Source organism: Poecilia latipinna, unplaced genomic scaffold (genome assembly GCF_001443285.1).
Source record: "Poecilia latipinna isolate Pla-1442-1.1 unplaced genomic scaffold, P_latipinna-1.0 Scaffold710, whole genome shotgun sequence".
Lineage (NCBI taxonomy): Eukaryota > Metazoa > Chordata > Actinopteri > Cyprinodontiformes > Poeciliidae > Poecilia > Poecilia latipinna.
The window spans coordinates 45,957-57,419 of record NW_015113326.1 but is presented as its reverse complement, the minus strand read 5'-3'; the positions used below and the strand labels follow the sequence as shown (position 1 = coordinate 57,419).

General features: G+C 36.3%; 1 protein-coding gene and 1 long non-coding RNA gene across 3 annotated transcripts in view; both read left to right on the top strand.

Moving 5' to 3' along the window:
* LOC106955151 (uncharacterized) overlaps positions 1 to 8,629 on the top strand; it is a 12,278-nt gene extending 3,649 nt beyond the window's left edge. The window contains exons 2-3 of the long non-coding RNA XR_001426516.1: positions 2,835 to 2,838; positions 8,619 to 8,629. This is a non-coding gene — a long non-coding RNA (uncharacterized LOC106955151). The remainder of the gene's footprint in view (positions 1 to 2,834; positions 2,839 to 8,618) is intronic.
* The window catches only part of magi2a (membrane associated guanylate kinase, WW and PDZ domain containing 2a), a 116,099-nt gene that overhangs the window by 87,780 nt on the left and 16,856 nt on the right, over positions 1 to 11,463 (top strand). The gene's annotated exons all lie outside the window — the stretch shown is intronic.

Sequence of the window (11,463 nt, the reverse complement as noted above, 5' to 3'; positions counted from 1 at the left end):
TTTTCAAAGATGGTTTTTATTTTTGTTTCTGGGAATGAACTAAAAATGATATCTTGACCAACAAGTTGGGGATCTGTACAACTTTGAGATTTTTTTCTTACCTGTTTAACTAAAATACATGTTTGTTTGAATTCTCCATCGAATGTTGTATTTTTAACTAAGATGGATGAAAAATTGTCGCCCCTGGCTGAAAAGTAGCAAAAGGGGCAAAAAGTTTAGATGCAGGCATAAAATAGAAGGAGGTTTGGATGAAATAATGAAACAGATTTACAAATGAGTAAAGGATGAACTGATCCGTAGCGTTTAAACACTAGTTTCAGAAATAAAATCGGCTTTGGTGAGTCAGACCTCAAGGAAAACTGTAAAGTAGCATTGGAGAGAGAAAGCCGGCTGGTTCATATCTACTGATAATTCACCATCAGAATGATAAATCCTCGTTTTCCTTTTTGGTTTATTTCATACGTCACCATTTTGAATCCGTTCTCCATCCAAGGTCACAGCTGGAGCTGCTCCAACCCAAATCCTGTTTTTGCATTCAACCCCAGCCTACACATAATTCAAACATGAATCATGAGGCCTTGTTTTCTCTGATGGATTGGGTGCATTGTGTCCCAAAATGATGTGGATGAGACTGAGAGAGATGTCCTTGGAGGTTTACTGAGCTTAAACCTTTCTGAGGACAATTTCCTTTCAAAGCTTTCACTGAGGGGAGTGCTCTCACTCGCTTTTCATTTTGTTGTTACTGAGAAAAAACGGTTTGATCTTAGTAGCAGAGCTGACATTTAGGTTAAGTCAGATTTATCAGGGTTGTGAAACTGAACGACGTTCAGATCTGTAGTGATTATGTCAGAATCGGTTATTCTGACGATTAATCGATTAATCAGATTAGTACATACTCTGGATTAAAAAGACACAACTAAATAACTATCTTAATTAATTTTTACTCATGAATGTAAACATGTTAATGTCTAAAATGAGACAATAAAGCATTTTTTAAATGTATGCTTGCTAGCAAAGAATGCATCTGCAGCTGAAAGGTTTTAGCATCAACATATGAAAAGCTCAGCTTTTTCTGATTGATTAGCATCAATACAGTGTGGTGCTGATCTGTTGACTAATTTCTGGATTAACCAATTAATAACAGGATAGAAAACAGTGCCAAATTAGGAGGTTTTTTGTTTTGATGTTTTTTTTTTGTTTGTTTTTAAGGTGAAGCTAAAACTGCAACTTAAGGAGAACAGATTTACAGACAAAGAAGGTTTTTGATCTTAAATGCAGATTATAAGATTATATATATTTTTTGCAGGTTTAGTTTAGGTACTGCTCTGTTGTTCTTTCAACAGTTTGCATGTTTTAGAGTCTGGAGACTCCAATTAACGATTGTTTTAATAATCGATTAATCACGATTAATCATTTTGACCCTAATGTGAAGAAGTGAACGTTTTCACCAGTTTTCTCTTCTCCTTTCTGTCCTCTGGTGACTCTCTGTGAGGGAACAGCCAAAGATTGAGCCCAGCCATTGGCTCAGGTGACATTTCAGCTGTTTTTCACTTGATACCGCCTGATTGTTGACAAAACTGAAAGAGACACCATGGAGGCAGCCGCCGGTCCGCGCGTTCATGTGCTCCCCTGTCCATCCGAAGCCTCTGATATTAGCATTCAGACCCAGTCACTTCCTGACACTTTATTCCTTCACGCCTCTCTGAGAGGATTTCCAACACTCTCATTCTCTCTGTCCATCCCTATCTCCGTCTCTCTTTCAATCTCTTCCTGCGCTTTGCTTCCAGATACCAGCAGCCTACGTTTCCGCCACATCGCCATGGAGACAGACGTGATGTCAGTGCTGGTTTGCAGAGGTTTGTCAGAATATGAACAGAGTCCCCCCCCTCACCCCATCCTCAACAAGCAGCACCAGATTATTAAGTGTGCATTACCTGCCTGGAACACCTGGTGCAAAAATAAAATCTCAAATAATCAATAAACTTCCAGATATGTGCTACTTATGAGAAATAGATGATTTGCAGCAAGAGCAGGTGGTAGAGGGCAATGATGTTCGATTCTTTGGAGCAAATGTAATGGAATGGATCAGCCATCTTTAACTTTTTCATTTATTTTCATCTTTTCTCTGCGCGGAGACTCAGAAAGGAGACAAAATCATTCAGCCTAAATTAGCATCTATTAGGTTTCATTGGTATGCTATGAGTAAACCTGAGAATTTCTCAGCTTTCGGAACAATATATACCGCAGTCGATCAAATTAAAATAAAGTATATGTGTTTTTTTTTAAAGAGTAACTGCAGCATTTAGATGGCCTTCTTTGTACCCTGTCAAAAAACAACCCATCAGTTTTCTCTTTATTTATTTATACATTTCAGAGTTTGGTTTGACAGATTTTGTGAATATTTTACCGTTTCTGTTTTCTTGTCACACTTAAATGTTTCTGTTCATCAAACAAATGTTGATATCGACAGAAATAACACGAGTCACGTTCTGGATGAATTGATGCCTTTCCTATCGCTGAATGTTTGAGGTGAATTAATTTAATTTCTTCTGCGGAAAACATTTCTTGCTCTTGAAATGTTAATATCTTTGTGCGTTGGAGTTGTATTGCTCCCTAAAACATTTATAGATGACAAGATCTGCAAAGCATCAGTATCTTTAAATACTACACCAGTACAGTAAAGCAGACTAATCCAGATTTCTCCTTATTGATGCTTATTAATGATTTTCATTTTAACGTCGGATCCAAAAGCAGACTTGAATTCATACCACGCTTATCGATTTAGATCCACTCTGTTTGTTATGAGTGGATCTAAAAGTGAGAAAACAAAGGAGATTTGTAGAAACATGAAGTTCTGTCTCATTTTCATGCAATCCTAGTCTGAATTTGTTCATAATGGGTTTAAAGGTGTGAAATTTACAGTATTTAGCTGTATCAAGGCCTGGTCTGTTACTTTTTAAATTTTTTGACGATGTAAACTTTTTGGCGACCTGACTTATGTATGCTTCAGTGTTGAACGCATAGAACCATGTTGTTGTGTGCTATTAAAATGAAATACAGAAACACAGTAGTGTGAAGATTTATGTAAGGATTAGTCTTGAATCTTTAGAGGGGATGTATTTTGCAAAATTAACATTTTGCAGGTTTTGTACATTTGAGTCTCTATTGCTTCTAAAAACAGATCAACAATTAAAAAAAAAAAAAAAAAAATTTTTGGCAATAACTTCATGTTTTTTGGTGTTTGGAAAATGACCCATTTCAAAAACCTTCAGAATGTGATGTCTCAAATCAGTAGCCACAGTGCGTTACCTAGCAACCCCAGCGGAATTCCACCCGTTACCTAGCAACCCAAAGGGAACTCCACCACATTTGGTCAGCTGGTTTTACCTCTGCATTTGCTGTACAATGGCTGCTGAAAGACAAGTGTTTTTTTTTGTTGACTTGCCATCTAGAAACCACTTTCTGCATTCTTGTTTTTTGCACAGGAGGCGCCACTTCTGCTTTTCAGAACTGTACGGTTGTTTCATTGTGGATCTGTCATCTATCAGGCTTTTCCAGACAGGTGAAAATCTCCTCTTAATCTGTGGGCTTATCTATCTGAGCAGAATTTCAGGCCAGAAGCGAATGATGAATACTCGCTTCTCTTTTCCATGACTTTATTAAATCTGTCCGTTCGTTCTTCGATGAGCCCACAAACATTCACACTTTGTCATAGTTTGTACCTCATTTGGAGTTGATCTCAAACACACAGAAACAAACCCAAATGTGTTGAAAATAGCTTTATTCATCCAAGGTCTGTTTTAAAATGCAACAAATAAACTTTCAGGAAAGCATGATATGCATAAATATCTGTCTAATTAATGCTACTTTGCTTTTTACTGGCATTTTAAATGTAAATAACCGCTGTTATTATATTATTCTCTGTATGAAGAAAAAAGATAATGCTGTGTGCATGGTAGGATGAATAATGAAGGGAGATTATGTGCTCCACTGGTTTGTGGTTCAGTTAAATTGAGCTGTTTAAAGATGATTTTCATTGAACAAATATGTCACTGGATCTTCATTAGGCCAGTTTTATTCTTCACTTTGGTGTTTCGTTTTAAAAAAAAGGCTTTTGTATGTAGGAATGAGAAGAAAAGGGGATACGAGGGACCGGGATGAGGTTTTAATAAAGTACAACTAAACGTTGTTCTACAAATCTGGAGGAAGACACAGACAAAGCAAAAGTTAAGGAAATATTCTTTCTTTACATTTGAACAAAACGAATTGAGTTAATTCCAGTTGATGTTTGCGGTTAGAAATCACATGCTTCTGCTACAAAAACACAAAATCTTACCGAGGATTTTTTGTCACATTTTTAGTGCAAAACATCTTAACACACTTGAAATAAGACGACACAAACTTACAAGTAAAATTTCAGCAAGATATAGGAACTTCTTTGAAATCAATAATACACTAATACTGATGAAAAAGTTCTAACATGAGAAAATGTTTTATTATAAACAAGTGGAACTTGTACTTTTTAATCAATATTAAGGAATTATTGATTTAAAACGAGCTCCTGTATTTTGCTGAAAAGTTCCTTTAAAGTTAGCTTTGTCCCAAATTAAAAACTGAACTGGTCCCACAGTAGCAGAGATTGTGTAACGGCCTGGCTCTGTCATTATATAACACAGTGCTGATGAAATGGGACCCACAGCGATTTTCACTTGATTACAGTCACAGATGTCTTGTTGTATCAGTGTATCAGGGACAGTCAGGAATCCAAAACAGCAGCTCCTTAATGCAAAATGTGAAACGTTGCATTTATTTTCAGAAACTCATTCTTAATTAGATTTCAGTTCAGGTTGAGTTGTTTTAGGGGCTGTTTCACTCACACATGAAAATGGCTGCAAACAGATGCACAATTACACAACTGTACATCTGTGAAAAGCATAAGTGGAGCCTCCTGCACAATCAACAAGAATGCAGCAAGGGGTTTCTGGATGGTATGTCAAACAAAATACTTAATCCACTATTCCAGCAGCCGTTGTACAGCACTTACAGTTGTAAAATCAGCTGAACAATCGTGGTGGAGCTCAACTTGAGTTGCTAGATGATTGACTGGACTTGATTGGGGTTGCTTAGCAACAGTGTGGCGCACGTGGAATGTGACTTAACATTCTGGAGTTTTTGGAACAGCATAGAACATCAACGTATTGCCAAAAAGTTGAAGTTGGCTTTTTTTTAGGTGTGTGGGTTGTGTTTTAGAAGAAATTGAGACAACTTCAGCAACAAGGCGGTTCAAGGTGCTATACATAATGAAAACAGAAAATTACAAAGTTAACAGTTATTGAATACGTTGGTCAGTGTTTCATTTATTATGGTTCAGAAGCGATTCTAAACAGGTGGGTTTTTAATCTTTATTTAGAGGAACTTGTTTCAGCTGTTTGTGCAATTTTACCAGATTTGTAGTCAATAGAAGCTGAATGTTGCTTCAGAACACTTGTCTTTTCCAGCAGCCATTGTACAGCTATAGCTCCAACCAGCTAAAAAAAAACATGCTTGAGTTCCGCTTGGGTTGCTAGGTGACGGTGGAACTCCATAGGGGTTGCTAGGTAACCCCAGTGGAATTTTTTTTTTATCTTTTTTTTTTTTTTTTTTATATTTTTTTAGACACAAAAAACATTAGCGAATTTCCCCCCAAAAAAACATCAGGGTGTAATTTTTTAGCAGTAGAAATCCAAATGAAAGTAGAAAAACATCCAAAAGCTAAATACATAATTGACCCCTTTAAAATGTATTTAGCTGCTTCTTGTAAAGCCGTCTCATTGGACTGCAGTTTGCAGACAAACCTTCAAAGAAGTCCTCCATTAGACGCTCAGCTCACGTTTGGAATTGAAGTGAGAAACAAGGACAGCGCAGAGTGGCCCCCCTCCTCTCATCTCCTCTATCCCGCTCCCTGGAGTCTTCTCCAGAGGAATGAGCTCTCCACAGGACGCTGCCTTCCTCAAACACAGAGGCCTCTTCTGGCATTTTACCTGCCCGTCCTCCGTCTCGGTGGCTTTACAAGGGCTGTGCGGACATGTTGGTCAAATCTCTGCTGCATTTCTAATGAGCGTCCGAGCCGCTGAGAACACCCTGGTGCAGACAAGTGATATGTGTCTGCTTTTCCTGCCAAATTACAGAGATCGTGCCAGCAGTCATGTGTCAGTCAGCGAACATCCAAAGCGGCTCTGTCTGTACTGACTTCTCCAATATTTAAGAGAAAAAGAGCTGAATAAACCTCTATGAATCAGAATCAGTGTTGGCACATGGCTGCGTGTCCAAACTGTGGCCCGGGGGCCATTTGTGACCCTTGGGATGACTTTTTATGGCCCCCCAAGTTCAGCTCCAGAACTAGATCTTTGGGCTGTTTATTTTTAATCAGAGTAAGATTATTACTGACTCAATTAATTATATGATTTAAAAAGTCTAAAAAAATTCAATTTTAGTATTTTTTTAGAAGAAAGATTGTTTACAGAAACTTTATAATCCATTTTATCTGTAACCCTTCTCAGGTCCAGGTTTACTTCACAACAGACACATTCAAGTTCACTGTATTTCTAACAAAAGAAGAAATGCAGTTGGTGGTTCACATCAGTCCAGTAGCTTCTGCCTCTAAACATAAAATAAATATCCCTAAACAAACTACAAAGCAATAGCTCCCAGTGAGCAGTTAATGGCATTTACCGTTTGTAAAATCAAACATAGCTAAAACGGACAACATTAATAACAGTTGAAATCTTATACAAAACGTAGCTAAATTACTATGAAAAACTGTATATTAAAATTATTGAAATACATGTGAAAATATATTTGTAAAGAAAACACAAAGCTGATCCTAGTATGTGCTACAGTTACCGACGGCAACAGAAAAAGGGGGAGGAGCTGGCAGTTACTGGTTACTATGGTAACCACCAACTGCCAAGAGCAGTTACTGGTTACTATGGTAACCACCAACTGCCAAGAGCAGCATAACAGAATTCAAAATATCAACCAAAATCTGGAGAAACAACTTGTTGACTAAACAAAATGCATTCATAGAATAAATACATTTTTAACTTCACATTTATTATATTGTTGAAATAAAACCCTGTTACACGTGAATAGTTTGGTTGTATATGGTTTTTTATTTCCGTTTGTTTTTGGACGTTCCGATTTATTTTTGGTATTTAAAATATCGTCCTGTTCCAGTGCTAAGTGTTTTTTTTTTTTTTTTCTCGGCTCCGACAATTTATCATCCAGCAAAATTTATTGTGACAGGCCTAAAACAGACTTAATTATCTCACAATAGAAAATGTGAAGTACGACACAAACTGTTTGTCTTTTTACTGCCAAGCTTCTATCATAAGTGGAACATAAAATGAGCTTTGCATTTGTTTTTCTCCAGTTTTTGCACCACCACCACTGGGAGTCAGAGTTTGAGAAATAATGGTTCCCAACTGGACCTAGTGGATTTCTCTCCGATTGACCAGTTGCAAATGGATTGAATGCATTTGAGAAAACTTTGCTAAATGAAAATAATTGAATTTTTAATCCATAAATTATCTGTTTTGCTTTGAAATTGATGCTTAAAATCCTTGAAAAGTTCCATAATTTGTGTCCTAGAAACACGAACTAATCATGAAAACAGTTTTTAATCAACAAATGTAATATCTTTTTAAAACTTCAGAATAAATTTACATGTTTTGAAAACATATCCGGCTTTAAAAGGTGTACCTGCAGCTCCAACAAGCCCATCTCCTACTAGTATTTAACTCAAAACAAATTTATTCACTCAGACTTCTTAATGTTTGCTCTAAAATATTTCAGCATGAATGATTCATGCTTTGTTTTGATATTCCAGCGAAAAGTGCTACTAAAACCCGGTAACCAGTGTGATTCACCCCGATGTTGTTGTAACACACACTCGTAGTGCATCCCACAGGAAGAGTGAGAATCTGACAGCAGAAAAATAACTCCATTAGTGTGTTCACAGTCGAGTGGAAAATGTCTGAAGCTTGAAGAGTAAGAAAAAACAAACACTTTAGCTCATCCTCACCTGCCAGAAATCTCCAAATCTTTAATATTAAGCGATTAAGAACCGTCACAACATGATGAAATCCTGCAAATGTCGCAGCCTGTCTCAAGCTTACTCACTCTTCAGCATAAATTTAGACTCTGGTAATGATTTATATTTGCTGCAGTGTTACGCAAATGGCTTTTATTCCTCATCAAGGCATCTGAAAGCTAAAAATGATTATCAGAGAGATGAAGAAGTGTTGCTCCAAATAACATTTGTTTTTGCCAATCAATGGCGTCTTTGTTGTTTTCTTCGTGACATTTCTTTCAAATGTCAGAATATTGAAATCAGTTCATCAGAGCTGATCCCAAACTTTGGCTGCCGGATCGATGAACCTGCATGTTGATGCTCCTCAGGTTTAATACAGGAAACAAGACACTTTGGTTGTAAGGAGCAGATTCAAGCCAGAAATAAGTCCAGTTACCATAAAAATAAAAATAAACAATCTGTAGGCAATTAGTGATTATTGATATAATTACTGATTAATCAGGGCCTCTATGTGTCAGTTTGCACCAATATAACATTTATTCTGCAGGTATGAAATGAAACTTTTCAAGTTATCATAGCATACAATTAATAAAATACTTCAATTTAATACAGTCTCTAATTACAATCAGTGTTTCTGCGATTAGACCCGCAAGTAACGATTATTTGAGTCGTTGATTAATCTGTTCATGCTGTTTTTGTGCAATTTTAGAAATTAATTTAAAGATTTAAAAGAAATTCAGTTTGTTTTTACAATAAGAAAATAAACTTTCCCAAAATGCAGCAACATAGCATTCCTTTTGGGTCTTTATTACTTTAAATGAAAAATATTATTTTTGTTCATTGATTTGATCATTTACACTAAATAAACCCCTAAAAGCTCAACCATTTTTTTTTCCTGACGTCAATGCTGTAGCTTAATTTCTTTTTTTCCTGAATAACCAAATTAAGAAGTGGAGAGCAAAAGATGCTTTACATGATATTTGTTTGGAGAAACTAAAGTTAACCTGGTTTAACTTTTCTTTAAAACATGTTTTAAAAATTTTTTATGCATTTTTAATTAAAATACCTTTGATTAAAATGTATTTTAAAACGTTAAGCCAAATTTTTGAGTCAGTCTACTCCATTTTACAATTAATCAATTACTCAATTAGTTGACAATTATTTTAATAACTGATTAATCCAATTAATTGTTCAGGAAACTGAAAAACCAGCAGCATATGACGTTGACGACTGAGCTCTGCTGTTTAAACATATTTCTGCTGAAAACTACCAAGAACTCCCTCAGAGGTTCTCCAAGTTGGGACATTAATTACTTTCACCTCCTTTAACTCTTACAGGATTTCTACCAAACGCCTCTCTTCCTCTTGTTCCTCCTCTTCATCTTCTGACTCATTTCTCTTCAGTGAATTCAGAGGAAATCTCGTCGGCCATCAGGGACGTTTTGAACAAAGTGCAACATGAACATGTGATTCGTTTCCTGCACAGACAGAAATTTTCACAACACTCTGACCCTCAGCACCTGGCAAACAAATCCGCTATTGGCTCAAACTCGACCGTGACTCATGTTCTACGGGCTGCCATCGTGGAAAACCAGGACTTTGTTTAGCTTGATTCAACCCCAGAGGCGGTTAAACCCCTGATCAATATGAATGGAGCGGTCCATAGCATCGGGATGCGTGTCAGTGTGCGAATACATATTTATTCCTGTACAGCCGTGTTTGTTTATGTATTAGATTCTTGATTAATCTTCAGTTTAGTGAGGATGTTTTCAGAAAGAGATACTTTAGTATTCATGAAAGCGGATCGTGCTTCATATTACAAAGTAGCTGCCAGTGAGGAGAAGCGATGGAAGCCATGTTGATGTAAAGTTAATCACAGAAAGAAGGCTAAATTTTACCAACAATAAATATATGCAGTACTTCTTCAGCTACTATTATGTTAAATATTTGATAGTTTACCGTCACTCATACGTCCTGTTAGCGGGACAAATAGGGCTTCAACTAACGATTATTTTAGATTATTAATCGATTAGTCTGACGATTAATCATTCTACAAATTTTTCATTTAGCCACTTAAGCGATTTTATACCATGTTAGAAATACATTAAACAATGCAAACACCAAATATGTTTATTTTTTGGATAAATTGATAACATTTTGCCACTTCAGAAGTTTTGGATAAAACATATTTAAAGACAGGTTTTTTTCTTATCTTAAATGTAAAATGTATATGTTATTTGCTAAATTCCTGCTCTGAGTGTGGTGTTGTTTCACCAGTTGACATTTTCTACCTACTCTAATGATTAATCGATTACTTAATTATTTATTACGATTAATTATTTCTGCCCAATTGTGCAGTTTCAGCTTGTCCTTGTACAGCTTCATTACATTATCATAAAGTCAAAATTCATGGAAAAAGTCAGAATTCTGAGATTAAATTATGACTTTGAGAAAAAATATTAGAATAACCACAACTAAATGTTTTCAATAGATTAGCAAAAATCCTACAAAAAATCCTACAAATTTTCTCAGAATTTGTCATAATTCTGAGAAAAAAGTCAGATTTCTAAGAATAAATATAGAATTCTGAGATGTTTTTTTTTTGTTTGTTTCAATGTGACCTAAATCTTTTTCTTACAAACAAAACAACAATAATTAAAATGGATTATGACGTTTTTGTTACAGGTAGTGCAAACTAACTTCTTCACATGAGGTGACAAATAACTGCAGCTTTTCTAGAACTTATCATACAATGAATTGATTTCTTATTGTGACAGGTGGTACATGGCTCCATTTTCATCAGCAGGGAACGAAATGGGTTGAATGGAAACCAGTGAAGAGGGACGAGAAAGAAACACGCATCAGAAAAGAGATGAAAAATGGAGAAGCAGGTTATTACATCTGGCTGCTCACTCCATCTAAACCCATTTAAGGGCAGAGTCAGATTTCTGCCCCACGATGGACAAGAATGAAAGCAGAAAGGAAGTGGCCCATGAAGCCTCGCATCAAATACTTTAAACTCTGCTCTGATGTTTGTTGATGCAGATGTCTGAGGTGAAATTAGACTTTTCAGAAGCAACGATGAGAGGGAAACCTTCATCAACAAGCTGTTTGTGCCTCCACCCTCAGGGATGGCATCACAGAATCTGGGTTGCCCTTTCTTGTCCTTCCCTCTTCTCCCATCCAGTAGCTTTTCATAAATCTTCAGCATAGAAAAACTGACTTGCTCCCCTGATTCTTCCGAGTCATTTTGGGTTGAAGCTGGAGGAGAAGTCCACGAAAACATCAAGTTGTTTGAGCCTCTTATAGAAATGTGTATGGAGATGGTGTCCACTGTAAATACTGCAGCAGATAGTCGAATCTTTTACATGCTGATACAAGAAGCTTGAAACT